This window comes from Sorex fumeus, unplaced genomic scaffold (genome assembly GCF_029834395.1).
Source record: "Sorex fumeus unplaced genomic scaffold, SorFum_2.1 ptg000122l, whole genome shotgun sequence".
Classification (NCBI taxonomy): domain Eukaryota; kingdom Metazoa; phylum Chordata; class Mammalia; order Eulipotyphla; family Soricidae; genus Sorex; species Sorex fumeus.
This window is the reverse complement of record NW_026606179.1, coordinates 39,607,965-39,616,918: the sequence shown is the minus strand read 5'-3', so window position 1 is coordinate 39,616,918 and position 8,954 is coordinate 39,607,965.

The window sequence follows — 8,954 nt, the reverse complement described above, 5'->3', positions numbered from 1 at the left end:
GGGCAAGGGTGGCTTCCCCCAACCCCACGCCCTGTCTGGCGTTCAGCTCCAAACCAGCAATGGATGTGACTCGGGGAGTGGGGGGCAGAGTGCCCGGCGTCTCAGCCCAGCATCTCCGAGCCCATTCCCCGAACAAGTCGGGGACCCTCTGAGTGGCCACGGCCCCCAGATACAGGGGCAGTTTTGGAGGGGGGGGGTCTCTGCAGAGCCCTGGGAAAGGCAGCAGGCGCCCAGGGCCAGGGTCCCCTTCCCCCACGAGGGCCCAGAGCCAGGACCTGCTGGGGTCACGCTATTGTCTCCCGCCGCCCAAGCCGAGCCCCATTCAGGCACTATTTTTGGCCCCCTGGAGGAAGAGGAAAAGAAAGCAAAGAAAGGAGTTGCTGTTCTGTGTGAAACCTTGGCCAGAAAGCGCCAGGGGGGCCAGAAAGGAGCCTCTGTGGCAGCCCAACAGCCGGGCCTGGCACGGAGGGGCGCCCTGGCCTTTCCCACACATCTGGGGACCCTCTCCACAGCCACGCACAGAGAAACAGAGTCCCCAAGCACTTGCCGGCATGAGAAAGTCTCCCAGCTGCCCCGGGAGCTCCTGACTGTCCGCCTCAGGCAGGGCCCCCTGCAGCCCACCTGCCCCGCCCCCCCCCCCCCCCAGGGATCTCATTTCCCCCATGGGCCACCCTGTCCTGGTCACCTTCCCTCTCAGCCCGGGCCGGCTCGGGTCCAAACAACACTCTGATCCGCTCACTGGCCCTGCCTTGGTCCGGGAGCCGCAGAGTCTCAGCACGGGGCCAGCCGCCCCCAGTTCCCACCACCACGGCCCCCCAGCTATTCTGGGACGACGTGGGAGAGAGGGAGTTGCACCTGGACAGCGACCCTTCCTCCCCGCAGGCTGTCCCCAACCACCCCACACCCCCCATCCTAGGACCATCTCCCCCAACTGCGGCTTCCTCACCAAATGCCATCTGGGCCAGGGGCTCCCTTGGTGCCATCCAGTGGCTCAGGGGCACACATACTCCCCACCCCCACCCCCGCCCCCGTCAGATACTTGGCCAGAGACGGGTCTTCAAGACAGGGCTCTGCCCCAGAGCAGGGGCAGGAGCTGAGCTGACATAGCCAGAAAGTGCTTCTGGGCTCAGGGCCAGCAGACCCCGGACTCAGACCCTGGACTCTCCCATCGTCAGGAAGGCCAAGTTCCCGGCTCCTTGTGGGCATGTCCCAGGGTTGGAGGCCGTGGTGGAAGGGAGAATGTGCCAATGAACTGGGGCCGGGTTTTTACGGTGCCAAACATCAGACATGCCCCCGAGGGTGCCCTGGGTGCCCTGAAGTGGGGTGCGGAGGGGAAGGGGCTCTGTCTGTGGCCAGGCTGGGTGTCAGGGACAAGCGGCAGGCGTGGGGTGGGGGCAAACAGTGCGACAGTCTAGGGGGCAGTGGACGGGGGTGCCGGGCCCCACGTTCTGTTAAAGCGGGGACACGGGTCTGGGCAGTGGCACTGAGCCGGGATCTAGGGATCCCCGCAGGTCCCACGGATTTGAGGGACCACTCTTGGCCGTGACGAGTTGGGGGGCAGCGCCCAGCTCTGCAGAGACCAGTCGGGGGGCAAGTGGGTGTCCTTGACGTGCACTGCAGCTCAGACTGACCAGAAGACCCCACCACAAGGGCATGTCCGCAGTGACCTCGGAGGGCCAGCGACGGCCAGGAGCCCCCTGTGGAGCCCTCCAGGAGGCTGGGAGGGGCGGCCCAGCACAGCCTAGACAGAGCCGGGGTCACAGGCTCAGACTGGGGAGTGACTGTGCAGGTATGGGGGCCCCCGCCTCCTACAGGCTCAGAGATGAGGCTTAGAAATAGAAGCCCCAGGCTCCAGGTCACTCGCACCAAATCCCAGACGCATCAGGGAATAGGTGGGGAAACTGAGGCAGGGAGTCACAACCTAGCGCCCCCCGCCGAGCCTGCCCCAGAGGCCTAGGGCGGGCAACTGGAGACCCAGGGCTGGGAGGAGGCATCTGAGAGGCTGCAGAGAAGCTTCTGGGCTCTCTCAGCCACTCCTGCTGCCGTCCGGTTAAGTGGCCCTGTGCCCAGGGACGCCGCGGAGCCATTAACTGTGGGACGGCGGCTTCCAGGGGCCCCAGCTGGCAGGCGCCTGCCCGGCTGCGCCTCTAATGCACAAGCTGCCCCGGGCCCCGGTGCCAGCGTGGCCGGCTTTTATCTCTGCCTGCCTGGACCTGCCAGGCACGACACAGCCTGACCCCGAGCCCTCACCAGCCAGCGGCCCCACACTAGCCCCACAGGGCTCCCCACCCGGACCCCGGTCAGAGGGAGCGGAGGGCCTGTGGGCAGCTGTCCCGGGCCGGGGGCAGGAAGAGATGCCCCCCCAGTTACTCTGAGTCAGTGCTCAGGCTCAGCCCCTGGCACTGGATGAAGCCGCAGAGTCTGGGTGAGGCTGTCCTGGCTGCTCTTCACAGCACCCCCGACACTGACACCACTGCCCCCCCATCTCCACAGGGGAAACTGAGGCAAAGACCAGCACCCACAGACAGCGAGGTGTGAAGCCAGCACAGTCCTGGGCGAGTGGCCCTGTCGTCCTGGTGGGTCCTGGTCCCCAAGGGGGATGTGGGCAGGGTCGGGACCAGGTTCCAGACAAGGGCTCACAGCCCAGTGCCCAAAACAGAGCCTGGACTGGACAGGGACCCTCACACTGAGAGCTCGGGTGCCCCCGGGCCAGGAGAGCCGATCCGTGCCGGACAGAGGCCAGGCTGGGCTCACCCCAGGGTCGTCATCTCTAACCGGACCCCAGGGACCAAGCTGGGCCCAGATCTCAGGCCTCCGGGCCAGCCAGGTTCCCCGGGACCCCGAGACTGAGTGATTTGGGCGTCTAAGCCCCACTGAGCCAGAACCCTGCAGCAGGTAGGGCTCAGAGGAACTGGGTTACCCTCTCCACCTCTCTCTAGTCCCCAGCTCAGCAGCCTGGAACCTTCTCCCAGGCTGGAACCTATGGGGACTCCCCTAGGGTGCAGGGAACTCCCCAGGAGGGGGCCTGGGGAGTGGACGAGAGAGGGCAGGCCTGGGGGCCCCCTCAAGACCCCCACACCTAACGGGCCCCTTCGGGCCAGCCTCGCCCCGCCCCTGCCATCTGCCTGGTGCCTGGGGTCTGGTGCCCCTGGGGCTGGGTTTGCCCACGGGATGCCCCATCTGCTGGGAGTCAGGGAGGGTCCCTGGGCCGACTGGGGCAGGCTCTAATGGGGGGGTTGGGCCTGGAAGGGGCAGCAACCCCACCCCACAGCTCTGCTGAGGGGAGAGTGAGTGAGGGGCGGGCCTAGCTCATGGCTCCCCAGACCCCATCTGTCCCCACCACCCTAGCCAGCCCCATGCAGGAACCTGGAGCCCTGGACCAAAGCCTCCCTGCTCCTCCCTCCTCCCCCCGCCATCCAGGTACTCCCACCCACCCCATCTGTCAGGTTGCTTGGCCCCCTCCAGCCCCAGAGGAGCAATGGGACCCTCCCGGGGCCCCGGGACAGTCTGTGTGGGACCCTTCCCGGGTGCCCCCTTCCCAAGCTCACCAGCGCAGGACCTCCCAGGCACTTCCCTGGCCAGCAACACCCACCGGCACCAGGCTGTAGGCATCAGAGCCCTCCTCTCTGCCCTGCCCTCCCCTCCCCTCCCCTCTGCTCCCCAACCCTCCTCTCCTCGCCCCTCCAGCCTAAATGTAGCAGAGCCTGGGGGCGCCCCGGGTGAGAGGGTCCCCGACTTCTAGTGGGGTTCCTCACTGCTCAGCCTCCTTCCTGTCTCCTCACAGAGGGGGTGTCCCCTGGGACCGGCCCTGCCCAACCCCTCGCCGAGCGTGGAAGAAACAACTGAAACGGGGGGCAGTGCGGGGACCCCGACAGAACGGGGCACAGTGGGTCAGTGTCTCCCGTGCCCCCAGTCCTGCCCTGACGGCCGGAGGAGCAGGAGGAGCTGGACAGCGGCCAGCCTGGGAGCCCCTCGTGCGCGGGGCAGGCTCCGCTGACCGGACGCGCAGTCCCAGTCCACTTCCCCCTGGAGCCGCCCACTGTCCTCAGGGGACCCACCAGGGCTTGCTTCTGGGTGTGTGGATGTGGCCACCCTGGAGAGTCCCCTGACACCACACACACACACACACACACAAATACACACAAGGACACACACAGACACACACTCATACAGATATACACACACTGACATGCATAGGCACACACACACATACACATAGACACACAGAACACACACAGTTACACAGACACACACAGATACGCACATTCACACACACAAACACACACTCACACAGATACTCAGACACACACAAATACATGAATGGACACACACAGACACACACTCACACACACAGACACGCATGAATGCACGCAAGGACACACACAGACACACACTTATACAGATACACACACACTGACATGCACAGGCACACACACAAACACATGCAGACACATATATACACAGACACATACACACTCACACAGATACACAGATACACACATTCATACACACAGACACACATTCACACACAAACACACACACACACTCTCACACTCACAGATATGCACGATTGCATGCAAGAACACACAGACACACACTCATACAGTTACACACACACACACACTGACATGCACAGGCGCACACACAGACATATAGACACATAGATACACAGACACATACACACTCACACAGATACACAGACACACACAGACACAGACACATACATTCACACCGCCCCCCCCCATACACACACAGAGCTGGTGCTCAGCAAACATTTCCACAAAGTCCCTGTTGGACCCCAGACCCCGAAGCCGCCCTACCTGCTCAGTGCCCGCACACCAGTGGCTGGGAAGGCCTTCAGGAAGGAGGCTGTTTGGGGAGCGGGGTGGGGGGTGGGGGGCGGGGGGGGCAGGGGGGTGGGGTGGTACTGACAGTTGGGGGGCCCTATCTGTCTCTATCGAGCCCAGCAGATGGAGCCCTGAGGTCTGGGCTGTGGTTGGTGGGCAGTGAGGGCTTCTCTGCACCTGCTCCCAGCCCAGGCCCCCCCCACCAGCTGCCAGGAGCCCCTCCCCCTGGAGGGTCCGCATGTGAGGCGGGTCAGACTGCCCCCTGGTTCATGCAAGACCCCCCATGGACTAAGGAAGCTCCCCCAGGACCCCTGAGCGCAAACCTCCCCCGAGACTTGCTCCTCAGCCCCAGAACTGCGTGCCAGGCTGGGAGAGAGGGTGGGGCCGTCGCCACAGGGACCCCTGCCCTCCTCCAGCTTCCAACAAGCCCCAGACAAGCCCCCGCAGCTCCCCTGGTCCCGCCTCTCTCCCACCTCTTCTGCCCTGCCCCCACCTGAGATCACACCCCCCAGCCCTCTTCCTTCCTGCGGCTCCCCACCTCCTCTGCACTCGCCCCTTCTCCTGCCGCACCTCCCTGGGTCCTTCCCCTCCCCCCAGGTACCTGTTGGGGTTGATGGTGCCCCACGGGGGGCCAGGCAGCCCAGGACAGTCCTGTCCAGATTCACCTTGGAGAAGGCACCTGTGCGGGGCAACCGGGCTGGCGGCGGGCTTCCACAGGGGACAGCTCCAGTGCCCCAGCCCTCCGCTCCTCCGCCCCTGCAGGAATGACGAGATCTCCCTCCCGGGGAGTGAGTCAGATTTCTCAGAGAACCCAGCGGGGGCAGCGCTGAGGCAGTGGCCGTGGGGGTGCCCGTGACTCAGCGTGGGCCAGGGGCATCTCAGCCTAGCAGACTGGGCACAGCCCACAGCCTCGCAGCCGCCCGGCTCATCCTCCTCCCCACTAGCCTGAGCTTCTCCCCGAAGCCCTCCAGCAGGGAGGTGGTGGGGGGGGGCGTCTCCAGGCAACAGGCTGAGACAGACGCTGCCCCGCCCCCACCGCGGCCAGCGACAACTGCCCCTTCCTGGCGGAGCGCAGCCCTGCCCGGCAGAGCGGAAGGCAAGAAGAGGCCGTGGAAGGGCCTGGCCAGTGGCCAGCCCGGCCTCCGAACGTCCCTGACCTTGAGTCCTCCTGCGACTTCATCTCACCAACCCCAAGGTCCACTCCCACTCCCCCGGGCGCAGGATCCCAGGTCCCAGACCTCAGGGGGAAACTGAGGCCCACGTGTCTGAGGGCTCCGAGAGAAGGACCCAGGTGCCGAGGGCCCTGGGCGGGGAGGGGCTGTGTCCCAGCCGTCCCGCCTCCCAGAGCCCCTGGGGCGCCCCCGCTAAAGAGAGTGCGGTGTGTGGGGCAGAGTCACCGGTTGGTAGCAATGACTTCCGTTGACAGTCACTTACTGCATTCCAGAACATTCCCTCCCCGCCCCCACGGATGGAGGCACGGCTCTCCAATTCTCAGCGGAGACATGGAGAAGGGGCAGCTGGAGGAGGTGATGTGTAGGGGCCACGTGAAGGAGGTGATGCTGCAGGGGTCATGTCCAGGAGGTGATGGAGCAATGGCAGCAGGGGTGAAGCCCAGAGAAAAGCAGAGCTGCCGGACCTCCACGCTGGGCAGCGCCAGGGCTGGAGCCCTGCGTATGTTCGCTGCTGGGACCCCACCTCTCCTCACCCTCTCTCTGACTTCCGGCCCCTAACCTGAGCTCCTCTCCCCACCCCCAGCCCACCGGTGCGTTGCCGCCGCCTTGTGAGTGGGGCCCCCAGGGCTGTCCCAGGTGCAGAGGCCCCTGGCCCGCCCACAGCTGCAGGGACTGGCAGGGGGGAAGGGTGGGGGGCTGGGCGTGGAGGGCACAACATTGCCAGGGGCTGCAGAAGGCAGAGCTGGGGTCCACCATCCGTGGCTGTGGTCAGTTCTGGGGCAGGTGCTCGGGCCACTCAGGCAGCTGCAGGGCCGGGGGCACCCCCTGACTGCCAGCCCACACTGTGCTGGGGGTTCGGAGAGGAGCAGAAGCAAGTGGTGTGGCCTACAGCGTGGCCGGGCACAACCTTGTTTCCCCAAGGTCCAGCATGGGCCCAGGACAGCGCCAGGGGCACCAGGCTGGCCAGGTGGCATCCCCTAAGCCCCCCTCCACACACACACACACACACACACACACACACACACACCACAGAGGGTGCTGACCAGTGGACAGATGGACAGTCAGGGGAACGTTCTCCGCAGACAGGAGTGACCGTCAGACCAGCTGTCCCTGGCCGCAGAGAGCAGCTGACAGGAGCGGCCCGCGTGCTCCCCCACCAACCACGGCCACCCCACAGCGTCTTGACACCTCCTGTGTATGCATGGGGCAGGGCCAGGCTCCAGGGCGGGGCAGGAGCTACGAGCCTGGCGGGGTCCTGATTCGGTCACTGCAGAGTGTGGGCCCCCGGGATAGCCCTCTGTGGGGCTCACCCCCCACGGCTGCCGTCAGAGCACCCAAGGGGGCAGGAGCTGCCAGCTGGCTGTGTAGACACTTCGCTTTGTGGGGCCCTTTGTCCTCACCCTACCGCCCTGCAGGGTGCCCGAGACCCAGGCTCCCAGCATCGCTGCCCTGGGGCTGGGTTTCTGGAGGGGGGAAAGGGAGGTGGCAGGGAAGGGGTTCTGACATCGTCCTTCCAGCTCACACAGGGGGGCCCAGGGAGGATAGGGGGTCTGAGCCAGGAGCAGGCTGGGCCTGATGAGACCCCAGGGGCACCCTGCAGGGAAGAGTAGGGAGAGGATCACTCCGAAAGGAAGTATAGGGTCCAGCTATGGGGTGGGATTGATATTGTGGCACCAGAGTTTCCGTGTGAGGGGCGGGGGGCTCGTCGAAGGCCCCAAGCCACCTGAGAAGGGGGTCTGCAAGGAGGGGGTGACCTGTGAGTGCAGTGAGTGAGGCCCAGCCCCTGCACTGTGAGTGGAGAGTAGCCCAGAAATCCGGGGTCTCAGCTCAGAGCATGGTAGGGCGTTTGCCTTGCATGCGGCCGACCTGGTTGGCCCAGGTTCGATTCTTCCGTCCCTCTAGGTGAGCCCAGCAAACTACTGAGAGCATCGCGCCCGCACGGCAAAGCCTGGCAAGGTCCCCGTGACATATTCAATATGCCAAACACAGTAACAACAAGTCTCACAGTGGACACTTCCTCATGGAGGAAGTCTGGCTACAGCTGCAGCATCGGGCTCAGAGATGGGGTACAAGGTGGGTACAAAGTTCAGGACCGGATTTGGAGAATGCAGATACCCTCATCCCTGTGTGCAGGTGAGGGGGGAAGGAAGGGGCATCCTGCGGGGGGTGGGGGTCCCAGTAGGTGTGAAGGAGGAAGGGGTAGCCACACCCAGGGGAGCAGACAGGGAACAGTCGTGAAAGAGGGGATCCCTGTGACGTGCGGGGGAGCTGGGAACACCACTGGGCTTGGGGAGAAAGCCAGGGGTTCCGAGGGTCAGGGAAGGCCAGACACAGGCTGAGACACAGGCCAGACGTGGGCTTGGGGGGTACCAGGAAGGGGGTTGGGAGGCAGCAGCCGGGAGCCCAGACTCCGTCTCAGGCCAAGTCTTCTCCTGACTCAGCCCTTCAGAGGCTGAGACTGTGTCCTCCCGGTCACCTGTCAACCAGGAGCCAGGACAGCACCACCAGGGGAAGCTCACGAGTCCACAAGCACCGGAGTCCCTGCCTGGACAGGGGACCAGCCCCGAGTGTGCCAGCAAGAGCTCGAGAAAAGACTGGGAGAAGCCACCGTGGGGGCGGGCCGGAGAAAGTCCTGGAATGTGTGGTCCGCAGGGCGAGACACCCACAAGTCTGAGCAGAGGCCTGGTGACTGAGGGTGGAGGGGGGACGCACCTCCTCCCCTCAAACCTGCTGGCCCGGGCAGCGGCAGCCAGCCTGGAGAACAGAGCCCAGCTGGGCACCCCCCCCCCCACCCTGTGGCAGGCAAGGGCACAGCTGTCCCAGACGGAATATTCAAGGCATAACCCGCTGCCTGGCACACAGGGGCATGATGACCGAAACCACTACGCACGCACACGCCAGACCCTTCCGCGCCCAGCGCCTTCTCTGCCAGGCC